Source organism: Nicotiana sylvestris, chromosome 2 (assembly GCF_000393655.2).
Source record: "Nicotiana sylvestris chromosome 2, ASM39365v2, whole genome shotgun sequence".
Classification (NCBI taxonomy): domain Eukaryota; kingdom Viridiplantae; phylum Streptophyta; class Magnoliopsida; order Solanales; family Solanaceae; genus Nicotiana; species Nicotiana sylvestris.
Genome location: NC_091058.1, coordinates 647,412 through 661,412, shown reverse-complemented (window position 1 = coordinate 661,412; position 14,001 = coordinate 647,412).

Sequence of the window (14,001 nt, the reverse complement as noted above, 5' to 3'; positions counted from 1 at the left end):
AAGAGGATGAGATTTGTCAGGTCGCAGGAGCAGTCTCAGGGGAGCTACCGACCCCAGTACTTCAAATGACCACCTAGACCTCCACCACCTCAGCTACAGGGGTACAGGTATGACCATTATACTCAGTCAGGACCAGGTGAGAGCCCCCAAGCGTCAGGGTTGCAGCAACAACGAGGTTTGAGACAGACAGGGCCATTTCAGACACGATGTGCCATCAGCGGTCGAGGACACTTGGGCCAATGCCGAGCCGGTTCTGATGCTTGTTATACATGTGGACGTCCCGGGCATATGATGCGAGATTGCCCAAATAAGGATTATGGGGATATGGCGCAACCAGCGAATTCAGCAATAGGATCAGCTATGTTTGTGCATCCTTCAGGGCACGAGTCTCGATCTTTGGCTGGTAGAGGTCGAGGTAGAGGTAGAGGGTTCAGTTCAGGTAGTAACCAGAATCGTATCTATGCGCTAGCAGGTCGACAGGACCAAGAGTCTTCACTAGACGTTGTGACAGGTATGTTGACTATTTGTTCTCACGGTGTTTATGCCTTGATAGACCCAGGATCTACCTTATCATGTATTACCCCATTTGTCGCGCGAAAATTTGGTATAATGCCTGAAATACTAAGTGATCTTTTTACGGTATCTACACCAGTCAGAGAATCGATTATCGCTAGACGTGTTTACCGAGGTTGTACGATAACAGTTTGTGGTCGTCAAACCTAAGCCGACCTAGTTGAACTAGAGATGTTGGATTTCGATGCTATCATGGGCATGGACTGGTTGGCAGCTTGTTATGTCACGGTTGATTGTCGATCAAAGACAGCTAGATTTCATTTTCTGGGTAAGCCAGTCCTCGAATGGGTAGGTAATACAGCGACACCCACAGGCAGGTTTATTTCCTATTTGAAGGCAAGAAAAATGATCGAAAAAGGGTGCAACTATCATATTGTGCGAGTTAAAGATGCTGATGCTGAGAAATCTATACTTCAGTCTATTCCAGTAGTAAAAGAGTATGCGGATGTATTTCCAGATGAACTTCCAGGTATTCCTCCAGAGCGAGAGATTGATTTTGCAATCGATTTGCTTCCGGGAACACAACCAATATCCATCCCTCCATATAGAATGGCACCTGCCGAATTAAAGGAGTTGAAGGAGCAATTAAAAGATTTACTGGAAAAAGGTTTTATTAGGCCTAGTACCTCACCTTGGGGTGCACCGGTATTGTTTGTACGAAAAAAGGATGGATCGCTAAGGATGTGTATCGACTATAGGCAACTGAACAAGGTAACTATTAAGAATAAGTACCCCTTCCAAGGATAGATGACTTGTTTGATCAGTTGCAGGGAGCTAGATGCTTTTCAAAGATAGATTTGAGGTCGGGGTACCACCAGGTTAGAGTTCGGGAGAAAGATATTCCCAAGACCGCCTTCAGGACCCGATATGGCCACTTTGAGTTTCTTGTTATGTCCTTCGGGTTGACGAATGCACTGCCATATTTATGGACTTGATGAATAGCCTATTCCGGCCATGTTTGGATCTGTTCGTGATAGTATTTATTAATGATATTCTGGTTTATTCACATTCAGAGGATGAGCATGTGGATCACCTACGAGCAGTACTTCAAACTCTCCGCGATAATAAATTGTATGCTAAGTTTTCTAAGTGTGAATTCTGGCTAAAATTCATAGCATTCTTGGGGCACATTGTATCCGACGGAGGTATAAAGGTAGACACTCAGAAGATTGAGGCTGTGAAATCCTGGCCTAGACCTACCACTCCGACAGAGATTCATAGTTTTCTAGGCTTAGCAGGATATTATCGGAGGTTCGTAGAGGGGTTTTCTTCTCTTTTAGCACCATTAACAAAGCTGATGCAGAAAGCGACTAAGTTTCAGTGGACAGAGGCCTGTGAGCAGAGTTTCCAAGAGCTTAAGAACAGATTGACCTCAACGCCAGTTCTGGCACTTCCAGATGGTCCAGATGGTTATGCCATGTATTGTGATGCCTTAGGTGTCGGGTTAGGATGTGTCCTGATGCAACATGGAAAAGTAATTGCATATGCTTCAAGGTAGTTAAGGAAGCATGAGCGGAATTATCTGACCCACGACCTCGAGTTAGCTGCGGTTGTCCATGAACTTAAGATATGGCGGCATTATTTATATGGTGTGCATGTTGATATATTCACGGATCATAAGAGCCTGCAATATATCCTCAAGCAAAAAGAGTTGAATTTGCGACAAAGACGATGACTTGAATTATTGAAAGACTACGATGTTAACATTCTCTACCATCCAGGGAAAGCTAATATTGTAGCAGATGCTTTAAGTTGCCGATCTATGGGTAGCTTAACACATGTAGAGGCTGAGAAAAGACAATTGACAAGAGAGATTCATCAATTGGCTTGTTTGGGGGTTCGATTAGTGGACTCTGGCAATGGAGGAGTTGTACTCCAAAATACTGCAAAATCATCTCTCATAGCTGAAGTAAAGGAGAGGCAATACGAGGATCCAGAGTTAGTCAAGTTGAGAGAGAGGGTTCCACAACAGAAGAAGCCGTTGTTAGAACTCAAAGGAGATGGGGTTCTCAGATACAAGGGTTATTTGTGTGTTCCATAGGTAGCAGGGCTACGAGACAGGATTATGTCAGAAGCATATTATTCATGGTATTCTATTCACCCTGGGTCAACAAAGATGTATCATAACATTAAGGATGTGTATTGGTGGAACGATATGAAAAAGAACATTGTCGAGTATGTCGCTCAATGCCCTAGTTGCCAGCATGTGAAAATAGAGCACCAGAAGCCCGAAGGGCTAATGCAGACTATAGAGATCCCGACATGGAAATGGGAGGCGATTAACATGGACTTTATCACAGGTTTACCTCGTTCCCATCATAAGCTTGATTCTATATGGGTGATAGTCGATAGGTTCACGAAATCAGCTCATTTCCTACCGGTCAGATCTATCTATACAGTAGAGGATTACACAAAATTATATATTAAGGAGATAGTGCGACTACACGGAGTACCCGTATCTATTATATCTGACCGTAGGGCCCAGTTTACAGCACATTTTTAGAGGTCGTTTTAGAAAGGTCTAGGAACTCAGGTGAATCTTAGCATAACTTTTCATCCACAAACAGATGGACAAGCCGAGCGCACGATTCAGATGCTCGAGGATATGTTGCGAGCATGTGTGCTGGATTTTAATAGAAGTTGGGATGACCATCTACCTCTTATCGAGTTTTCATATAATAACAGTTACCACTCCAGTATCCAGATGGCTCCGTACGAGGCTTTGTATGGGCGCAGGTGCAGATCTCCCATAGGGTGGTTCAATGTTGGAGAATTTGGGTTATATGGGCCAGACCTGGTTCAACAAGCCATAGAAAAGGTCAAGCTTATCTGGGAGCGACTGTTAACAGCTCAGAGTCGACAGAAGTCATATTCTGACGTGCGGCGACGAGATTTAGAGTACGAGGTTAATGACTGGGTATTCTTAAAGGTGTCACCTATGAAAGGTGTAATGAGATTTGGCAAGAGAGGCAAGCTTAGCCCACGGTATATTGGGCCTTATAGGATCATTCAGAGAGTGGGCCAAGTAGCTTACGAGTTATAATTGCCCTCGGAATTGGAGTCTGTTCATCCAGTTTTTCACGTATCTATGTTACGGAAGTGCATTGGAGATCGTACCCGAGTAGTGCCCATGGATGATATACAGATTACAGAGAACCTATCATACGAGGAAGTTCCGATTGCCATCCTAGACCGACAAATCCGCAAGCTGCGTAATAAGGAGGTAGCCTCCGTGAAAGTACTTTGGAGAAACAATAAGGTGGAAGAAATGACTTGGGAGGCCGAGGAAAACATGAAGTCTAAATATCCCTACTTATTTCCTCCTCCAGAAAAGGATCCGACTGAGACATCATAATCATAAAGTATGTGTATAAATTCTTATGTTGGTTATTGTCGTTAGTCATGAGAGGCCATAGCCGTTATTCATAATTATGGTCCTGTGTGTCGTTAGATTATTAAGCTCCTACGGGGAGAGTTGGTACTAGTGTTGTTACAGAGGCGACCTTGCCAAAGTTATATAGATCACGGGAGTTGAACATTCGAGGACGAATGTTTCTAAGGGGGGGGGAGGATGTTACATCTCGCGTTTTCGTACGTTAAAATTTCGTTTTCAGTTAACCGACGTAGGCTCGGTGGTGAGATCATCTTGACAATTAACGTACTCAAGCTATTTATAACAAACGAAAAAAATAAGTTCCATGAAGGATAAAGGATGCACGAATTAGGGAAAAGGAGTTTCGTTGAAAGTGGTCAATTTAGAATAAAATACGGGTCGAGTGATAATACCCAATAATTATAAACTAATACCATGTAAGGTACCATATGATCACGGTAGTATAATATATAAAGTATATATGAAGTATTTTAAAAATAAATAAAATTTTAAGTAATTTGTGATAATTTTTAAATTATGCGGGTAATTGATTAATTACCGAGTAACAGGATATTATCCCGTTAACTAATAAATGGATAAAACTTCATTAATTATAGGACATGTGGCAGCACTAACATGAAGTGACTAAGCTATTGAATATCCTAGGTGTCTACCTAAGAATATAACCAAACTATGACTTAAAGTGAAGTCTGAATGAGACTTGAAAATTCTTGTCCAAAATAGACATTCTGATTCTAGCCTCATTTTAGTGTCTTTGTGCTCATTTTGTTACTTTGTCCTAAGACCAAAAGTCTTCAATAATTTCAAAACCAAGAAGAAAACGTAAAAAGCAGAATCTTTTCGTCAAAATGTTTAAATCCAAGCAAAGTTCAACTTCAACAAATCCAAGTAAGTTAAATTCGTCTAATTTCAATTCAATCCTTAGCCAACATTTCGTTCAAAAACGTTAGAAGCAGAATAATTTCGTCCGAGATTTTAAGTTCATCCAGGTGTAAATTTCGCAAAAGCAGATTCATTCAAATAATTCAAGAAAAAGGTATGTTAAGGCTAAGCTCTTCCTTCATTTTGGCATGATCTTGTCATTACACAAGTTTGATAACGAAGTATAAGGAAAAATTCATATCCCGGAATTTACGTATATTTGTCTATTTAAACAAGTAGTCTTGTATATATACTTTTCCCTCTAATAACGGGAAGCGTGTTCATAAAACCAATTGTTAATTTGCATTTCATGTTTGAATGTACAACAGAACCTTTTCAATTAAAGGTATCCACGATATTCCTAGAAAGAAGTGAAACAAATAAAGAACCAAATATAAGTTAGTCTTATGCACAAAATTAGGTGCAACCTCCTGGGAAATACTACTGCCTTTGTCATATGATTAAGAAATTTAGGTTGACAAAAGGCTCATATATGATTAGTACTGCAAGTGTTATTATAGGCAACTACTTTAAATACATGCAGGAGGTTAATATTTTCCTAGTTTTGTAAGTTACCATATTCTTCTTATCAGGACTTCATATTCAGTTGAGTATTTCCTTCTTCCACTCAAGAGAGCATAGAAGTTACATATATACAGTATTAAAAGTATTTTCATTACCATCGAGCTATAATCGATGGGCAGGCCCCTATTGGGCAACCTCTGATCAGATGGTAAGTTATATGACGATCCAACTGTGGCCGAGCGCATATGGGCGAGCCCAGTTGGTCGAGATACAGAGCCTAGTATGGCCGAGTGCTTATGAGCGAGCCTACTACGGCAGAGCAAATATATATGTATACCGAACCTTATAGGGTCTGACAGCTATTTTACTTACTATATTGAGAGAATTGAGTCAGTATTATTAGATGAGCATATCCTCGAGTTTTCTTTGACTCCCAGTTGTTCTTAGTTGTTATATTATCAGTTCAGTTTCAGTTTCAGTATATTGCCTTACATACTCGGTACATTATTTCGTACTGACGTCCCTTTCTGGGGACACTGCATTTCATGCATGCAGGGTCAGACAAACAGACGGGTAGACCTCCTCAGTAGGTGTTGTCCGAGATCAGCTTTATAGGTAAGCTCCCCTTCCGGGGCTAGCAGTGTGGTGTGTATCTTGTGTATATATGTAGATAGGTTATGGGTAGGTCGGGGCCCTGTTCCGATCATAGTACATCTATTATTAGAGGCTTGTATATATGTCCTGTCAGTTAATACAGTATGTTGGACTGGTAGGCCCTGTACATATATTTTGTTGGCTTGTAAGTTGTAGTAAATATGACGGCCTTGCCGGCCCAGCCTTATGTTGATGGTTAGTCAGCGTTAGTCTCTATTCAGTTTTATATTTTACATCGTACATTTTCTTGCAGCCCATGGCCAAAAACATGACATTACATGTTCAAAGTCTCTGAGTCACAGGTGATACGCAAGGATAGTTGAGGCATTGAGTGCCAATCTCGCCCCTAGGCATGGGGCGTGACACGACGTATATGAGGAATCAATAACCAATGGTTTAAAGGTGGGATTAGGGATAACGAAACCTTGGGTGCAATCTAAGTGAGCTGTAATTAAAGCAGCTAGCGTAACTCGGGAGAGTATGTCTAGTAAATAATAGTAATTAATCTGGAGAGAATTACAACACGTAGAGCGCTCATGATCGGTAGAGAATACTTAGGCGAAATTATAGAAGACATCGCGGGAAGGATTCCGACAATTGGGGAAATCATAACTCTAGACCTCCTTAATCTTGTCTCTAACCCTTAGTATCTGTTGTTATTAATTTATTATTTTAATTTGTTAGTTAATTAGTTAAAAACAAGAATCTTAATATCTACAAGTTAGGAACTGTTCAAGCTTGTCTTCTTGGTGATAGTGAACAGTTGTAGCTAGGCCTTAGTTCTATGTGGGATTCGACTCCGGACTTGTAAACCGGATTATATTTGCAACGACCGCTTAGTCCTTTTTATAAGGCATAGTTGGGCATGATCAAATTTTGGCGCCATTGCCGAGGATCTAACGGTGTAGTTGTAGGTGTACATATTGCTAGGTTTCAAGTTTGAACTTTTATTTTTTTGTATTTGATTTTTATTTTTGTTTTACTTATTAATTTTAGAAACATGGAATCATGGAAAAAGGAGAGTTTTGATATTGGTAATTCTACTTTTAATCCTCCTTATGCATATTGTGAAGGAAACCACCCATGGCAAAATTATCAAAATATTCCCGAGAGCGAGTTTTGTGCACCAACTCAATCTTATGTGTGGAATGTGTGTGATATGTGTAGTGGTCAAGATGGTCACTTTCATGGTTGTGCTTATAGTTCTTATCTTCCCCCAACCCCTTACTTTGATGGTTCTTCTTTTTCTTGTGAAGTTAATAGGAACAAATAACCCAGGTATGAGGACCTGAAAGAGATCGAGGATATGCTAAAGTGCCTTACGAAACAATATGATGAGATACAACTGCAGGTACAAAGGCAAGGGGCAACTATTCACAACTTGGAAACTCAAGCGAATAAATTAATTGAACCTTGTAAAGCGCAACAAGTTGACATTGTAGATAGTAGCCAATATGAGCATGAATTAGCTGTAGAAATTGCCATTATACTGGAGGATTTAAAAAAATACGAGGATGAGCTAGAGGAGGAGGCTAGACTAGAACACCAACAATCAATCGCACTAGATTTTGAGGATGTCGATGTTGTAGAAGAGATACTAGAGTCAACCAAGGATATTGAGGATACATATTTAGTTGACTCTATTGTCATTAGTGTTGAGAATGTAGACAGTCCCAATGTTCATGTAATTGAGTGCATTGGTCCTCACTCCAAGCATTTTTCCACATTGTGTTTAGATGATGATATGGAAAGAGAGTCGGCCGAGCCATTTGAGGAATCAAGGAATGAGGAACAAAGTGCTTATATTCTGGAATTCTTCTTGCCAGAAAGTCGGGATTACATACCTCATCTAAAGGCCAAGAAGTGCAGAATACTACATTATTTTATTGGGTCAGCCAAATTCGTTCCACCACTCCAGGAGCATGATAATAGAGCAGAATCAAAACTTGGGCTCCGATTCATAAGTTCAAATTGGAGGCAGAAAGTGATTCACGTCGTGCCGCGACGTTAAATCAAACGCTTGTTAGGAGGCAACCCAGCTTTATTACTTTCTTTTATTTATTTTTTATTTTTTTAATTGTATTATTTTTGTAGTGTCAATTTTTTATTTTCTAGGAGCATGGAAATCAAAGGTATTGGAAGGATGCAACAGCAAACCAAATGGTTAGAACTAAGTGTGAGGTACCCGCACGAAGGACCAAGCTTGGAAGAAGTCTGAGTATCCCATGAGCTGCTAGTGCTTCGGCCTTTGGCCTACCAGGGAGTTTCTTTTACCCTCTTATTAGTATGGTGTGCATTGGGGACAATGCACAATTTTAAGTGTGGGGTGAGGAGATTATCTGGGTGACTTTCGATGCTATTTTAGTTGTGTTAGTTTAATTGAATTTTTATTTTTTACTTTTTAGAAAAACAATAAAAAAGATTGGACTTTTCCCGGCGATGGATATCCTAGACAACTTTCTTGAGGAATTTAAGTTTAAAAAAAATAAAGAGATTTTCTTTTGTTAGGTAGTATAGCAATTACCCCTTGGTTTTTCTTTAAACCACGGTTCTTTTCCAAGGGTTTTATTTGAACCGGGTGTAGTTAGTTTTTTTTGGGAGTAAGAGTCATTGTGTTGTGCTTTGAATTGAAGCAATATCTCTTGACTTGGTTATGCCTTGAGAATAGTGAGTACTTTGGTTGTGACGCTTAGGCTCAGTTTTTGACTCTTGTAGAATTACCTTAAATTGTATTATCTTAACTTTGCTTAACTGCTTTGACTAGAGTGTCTATGAATCCAATCCTGAGTGAGTTATGTACCATGTGTGTGTAAGGTTTTGCTTTACTAAATGCATTGCATTTGATGCCTAGAACTTGCCCTGTGTGTTTGTAAAGCGAAATAGTAGTGTTGTTCAGTCTTGGAAGTGATATAGGCATTTCTTTTGAGCCAGATATGTATATTTACCCACCTAATTGTTATGTATCGTAGTTAATCCCTTTGAGCCTGTAATCTTGTTTCTTTGACAAGCACATTACAGGCCTTACTCATTTGTTTGAATTAACCATCTATTTGAATCTTCTAACCTCTCATGAGCACTTGAATTGTGATGATTTATGTAAAAGTTAAAGTGTGGGATGGTTGGTTTGGCTTTTGAGTGGAACTAATGAAATCAGGAGAAAGGTGCTCTATTTTGAACAAGTAAGAGCCACTTGAATTGAAAAAAACAATATAGTTGTATTGTTGTGAAAAAAAAGTATTTCTTTAATAAGTGGTGACTCTTGCTATAATTGTGCTTAAAGAAGTATGGGGTAATATACATTGATGTGAAGGTGGAGTTTGGTTTGACATAAGTATAGGGGTTGAATGTTAAAGTATATGTATTAAAGTGCTTAGGGAGGTGTAGTTACTCTTATATCTAAATATATCCTACCCGTCCCGTAGCCTACATTACAACCAAATAAGTCCTAATTGATCCTAGATTGAATGAGCCCGATTAGTGGAGTAGTACACTATGGGCAAGCTTATGGTGTATCTTTTGTGGCATATGAATGTTATTTCTGAGAGTGAGTGAATTCTTTCTATCTTGAGTTCCTAAGTGTTCTTAAATTTTATTGTGTGGAACTACTCTCTTTAGTTGTGTGAGGGCACTTGATTCATGAAGGAAATGTAATGTCAGTGACCTCTATGTTAGAGTAAGTGGGTGAGTTGTGAATAATACGTGGTACTTGTGAGTCAAATCCTGAGGTGAAAATGTTACGTTTTTGTGCTTAGTCTATTTTAAATACTCTTGGTGTGATGAGTTAGGAGAATTGTTTAAAAAGCTCGTGTCTATAAAAAGTGTAGTTTTATTGCTCGAGGATGAGCAATGATTTAAGTGTGGGGTATTGATTATAGGCTATAATTACGTATTTCAGTCGTTTATTACACTCTAATTTACTGCACTTCAATTGAGTTTGAGCTTTAATCGCTAGTGTCTTGCGCTAACTGTGTATTTTATGCCTTGTAGGAGTGATTTGAGCTATATAGATGTTATGGAATGAATTCAAGTGATTTGGAGCTTTGAAGTCTGAGTAAAAGTCCAAGGAATTAAGCCGGGATCGTGTCAGGGGTCAACTTTGATAGTTAAGAACAAACGAAGACTCGAGTAGGCATATTGTACACTGTTTAGTAAAATGCATATAACTTTTTGCTCAGAACTCCATTTGGACTCCACAATATATGGTTGGAACGTTAGATCAAAGGGCTACAACTTCATGTTTTACGAGTTTCCAAATTCCAAACAGAACAGGGTGAAAAGTGCGCGTCAATAGCGCGGCCGCGCTCGTCAGGCAGAATACTAGGCAATATGCGCGGCCACTAGCACGGTCACGAGCGTGGCCGCGCTAGTCAAACCGGGGAAAAGTTTCCTTTTTCACATTGGAGAAGGTATAATTATTTGGGCCCAACCCTACTTGGTATATATACATGGGAAAACTGTATTTTGAGGGAGGAGACCAATATTTGACACAGATTCGACCTAAGGAGGCAGAAACTCAATATGAGCAAGGCGGAGAATTCTTCTACGAGTTTTTCCTTCCTATTCCTATTTTTCATTGTTGGTTATGACTTTTAGTATTGTAGTTTTACATACTATTATGAATAACTAATTTGTTATCTAGAGTTTTGATAGAATCTTTTGTAGAATAAATTCTTGTTATGTTTTTATATAATTGAGCCGTAGTTTTTCTCTATTTGTTCAACTACGTTTATATTGTGGTTGGTTGAAGAGCTCTCAATTAGCTGTACCTATTTAGTATGTATTACTCGGGAGAGAGTGCATATTTAGGTAGTTGTTGAACAACATCACTCCCGCCGTATGTGAGGAATCAATAACCAAGGGTTTAAAGGTGGGATTAGGGATAACGAAATCTTGGGTGCGATCTAAATGAGCTGTAATTAAAGCTAGCTAGCGTAACTCGGGAGAGTATGTCTAGTAAATTGTAGTAATTACTCGGGAGAGAATTACAACATGCAGAGCGCTCATGATCGGTAGAGAATACTTAGGCGAAATTATAGAAGACATAGCGGGAAGGATTCCGACAATTGGGGAAATCATAACTCTAGACCTCCTTAATCTTGTCTCTAACCCTTACTATCTGTAGTTACTAATTTATTATTTTAATTTGTTAGTTAATTAGTTAAAAGCAAGAATCTTAATATCTATAAGTTAGGAACTGTTCAAGCTTGTCTTCTTGGTGATAGTGAACAGTTGTAGCTAGGCCTTAGTTCTCTGTGGAATTCGACTCCGGATTTGTAAACCAGATTATATTTGCATCGATCGCTTAGTCCTTTTTATAAGGCATAGTTGGGCGTGATCAAATTTTGGCGTCGTTGCCGGGGATCTAACAGTGTAGTTGTAGGTGTACATATTGCTAGGTTTCAAGTTTGAACTTTTATGTTTTTGTATTTGATTTTTATTTTTGTTTTACTTATTAATTTGAGAAACATGGAATCATGGAATTATGAGAGTTTTGATATTGGTAATTCTACTTTTAATCCTCCTTATGCATATTGTGAAGGAAACCACCCATGGCAAAATTATCAAAATATTCCCGAGAGCGAGTTTTGTGCACCAACACAATCTTATGTGTGGAATGTGTGTGATATGTGTAGTGGTCAAGATGGTCACTTTCATGGTTGTGCTTATAGTTTTTATCTTCCTCCAACCCCTTACTTTGATGGTTCTTCTTTTTCTTGTGAAGTTAATAGGAACAAATAACCCAGGTATGAGGACCTGAAAGAGATCGAGGATATGCTAAAGTGCCTTACGGAACAATATGATGAGATACAACTGTAGGTACAAAGGCAAGGGGAAACTATTCACAACTTGGAGACTCAAGCGAATAAATTAATTGAACCTTGTAAAGCGCAACAAGTTGACATTGTGGATAGTAGCCAATATGAGCATGAATTAGCTGTAGAAATTGCCATTATACTGGAGGATTTAAAAAAATACAAGGATGAGCTAGAGGAGGAGGCTAGACTAGAACACCAACAATCAATCGCACTAGATTTTGAGGATGTCGATGTTGTAGAAGAGATACTAGAGTCAACCAAGGATATTGAGGATACACATTTAGTTGACTCTATTGTCATTAGTGTTGAGAATGTAGACAGTCCCAATGTTCATGTAATTGAGTGCATTGGTCCTCACTCCAAGCATTTTTCCACATTGTGTTTAGATGATGATATGGAAAGAGAGTTGTCCGAGCCATTTGAGGAATCAAGGAATGAGGAACAAAGTGCTTACATTCTGGAATTTTTCTTGCCAGAAAGTCGGGATTACATACCTCATCTAAAGGCCAAGAAGTGCAGAATACTACATTATTTTATTGGGTCAGTCAGATTCGTTCCACCACTCTAGGAGCATGATAATAGAGCAGAATCAAAACTTGGGCTCCGATTCATAAGTTCTAATTGGAGGCAAAAAGTGATTCACGTCGTGCTGCGACGTTAAATCAAGCACTTGTTGGGAGGAAACTCAGCTTTATTACTTTCTTTGTTTATTTTTTATTTTTTTTAATTGTATTATTTTTGTAGTGTCAATTTTTTATTTTCTAGGAGCATGGAAATCAAAGGTATTGGAAGGATACAACAGCAAACCAAATGGTTAGAACTAAGTGTGAGGTACCCGCACGAAGGACCAAGCTTGGGAGAAGTCTGAGTACCCTATGAGCTGCTAGTGCTTCGGCCTTTGGCCTACCAGGGAGTTTCTTTTACCCTCTTATTAGTATGGTGTGCATTGGGGACAATGCACAATTTTAAGTGTGGGGTGAGGAGATTATCTGAGTGACTTTCTATGCTATTTTAGTTGTGTTAGTTTAATTGAATTTTTAATTTTTACTTTTTAGAAAAACAAAAAAAAAAGATTGGACTTTTCCCGGCGATGGATATCCTAGACAATTTTCTTGAGGGATTTAAGTTAAAAAAAATAAAAAGATTTTCGTTTGTTAGGTAGTATAGCAATTACCCTTGGTTTTTCTTTAAACCACGGTTCTTTTCCAAGGGTTTTATTTGAACCGGGTGTAGTTAGTTTTTTTGGGAGTAGGAGCCATTGTGTTGTGCTTTGAATTGAAGCAATATCTCTTGACTTGGTTATGCCTTGAGAATAGTGAGTACTTTGGTTGTGACGCTTAGGCTCAGTTTTTTACTCTTGTAGAAGTACCTTAAATTGTATTATCTTAACTTTGCTTAACTGCTTTGACTAGAGTGTCTATGAATCCAATCCTGAGTGAGTTATGTACCATATGTGTGTAAGGTTTTGCGTTATTAAATGCATTGCATTTGATGCCTAGAACTTGCCCTGTGTGTTTGTAAAGCGAAATAGTAGTGTTGTTCAGTCTTGGAAGTGATATAAACGTTTCTTTGTTGAGCCAGATATGTATATTTTACCTACCTAATTGTTATGTATCGTAGTTAATACCTTTGAGCCTGTAATCTTGTTTCTTTGACAACCACATTACAAGCATTACCCATTTGTTTGAATTAACCATCTATTTGAACCTTCTAACCTCTTATGAGCACTTGAATTCTGATGATTTATGTAAAAGTTAAAGTGTGGGGTGGTTGGTTTGGCTTTGAGTGGAACTAATGAAATCAGAAGAAAGGTGCACTGTTTTGAACAAGTAAGATCCACTTGAATTGAAAAAAAAATATAGTTGTGTGACGGCACTTGATTCATGAAGGAAAGGTAATGTCAGTGACCTCTATGTTAGAGTAAGTGGGTGAGTTGTAAATAATGCGTGGTACTTGTGAGTCAAATCTTGAGGTGAAGATGTTACGTTTTTGTGCTTAGTCTATTTTAAATACTTTTGGTGTGATGAGTTAGGAGAATTGTTTTAAAAGCTCGTGTCTATAAAAAATGTAGTTTGATTGCTCGAGGACGAGCAATGATTTAAGTGTGGGGTGTTGATT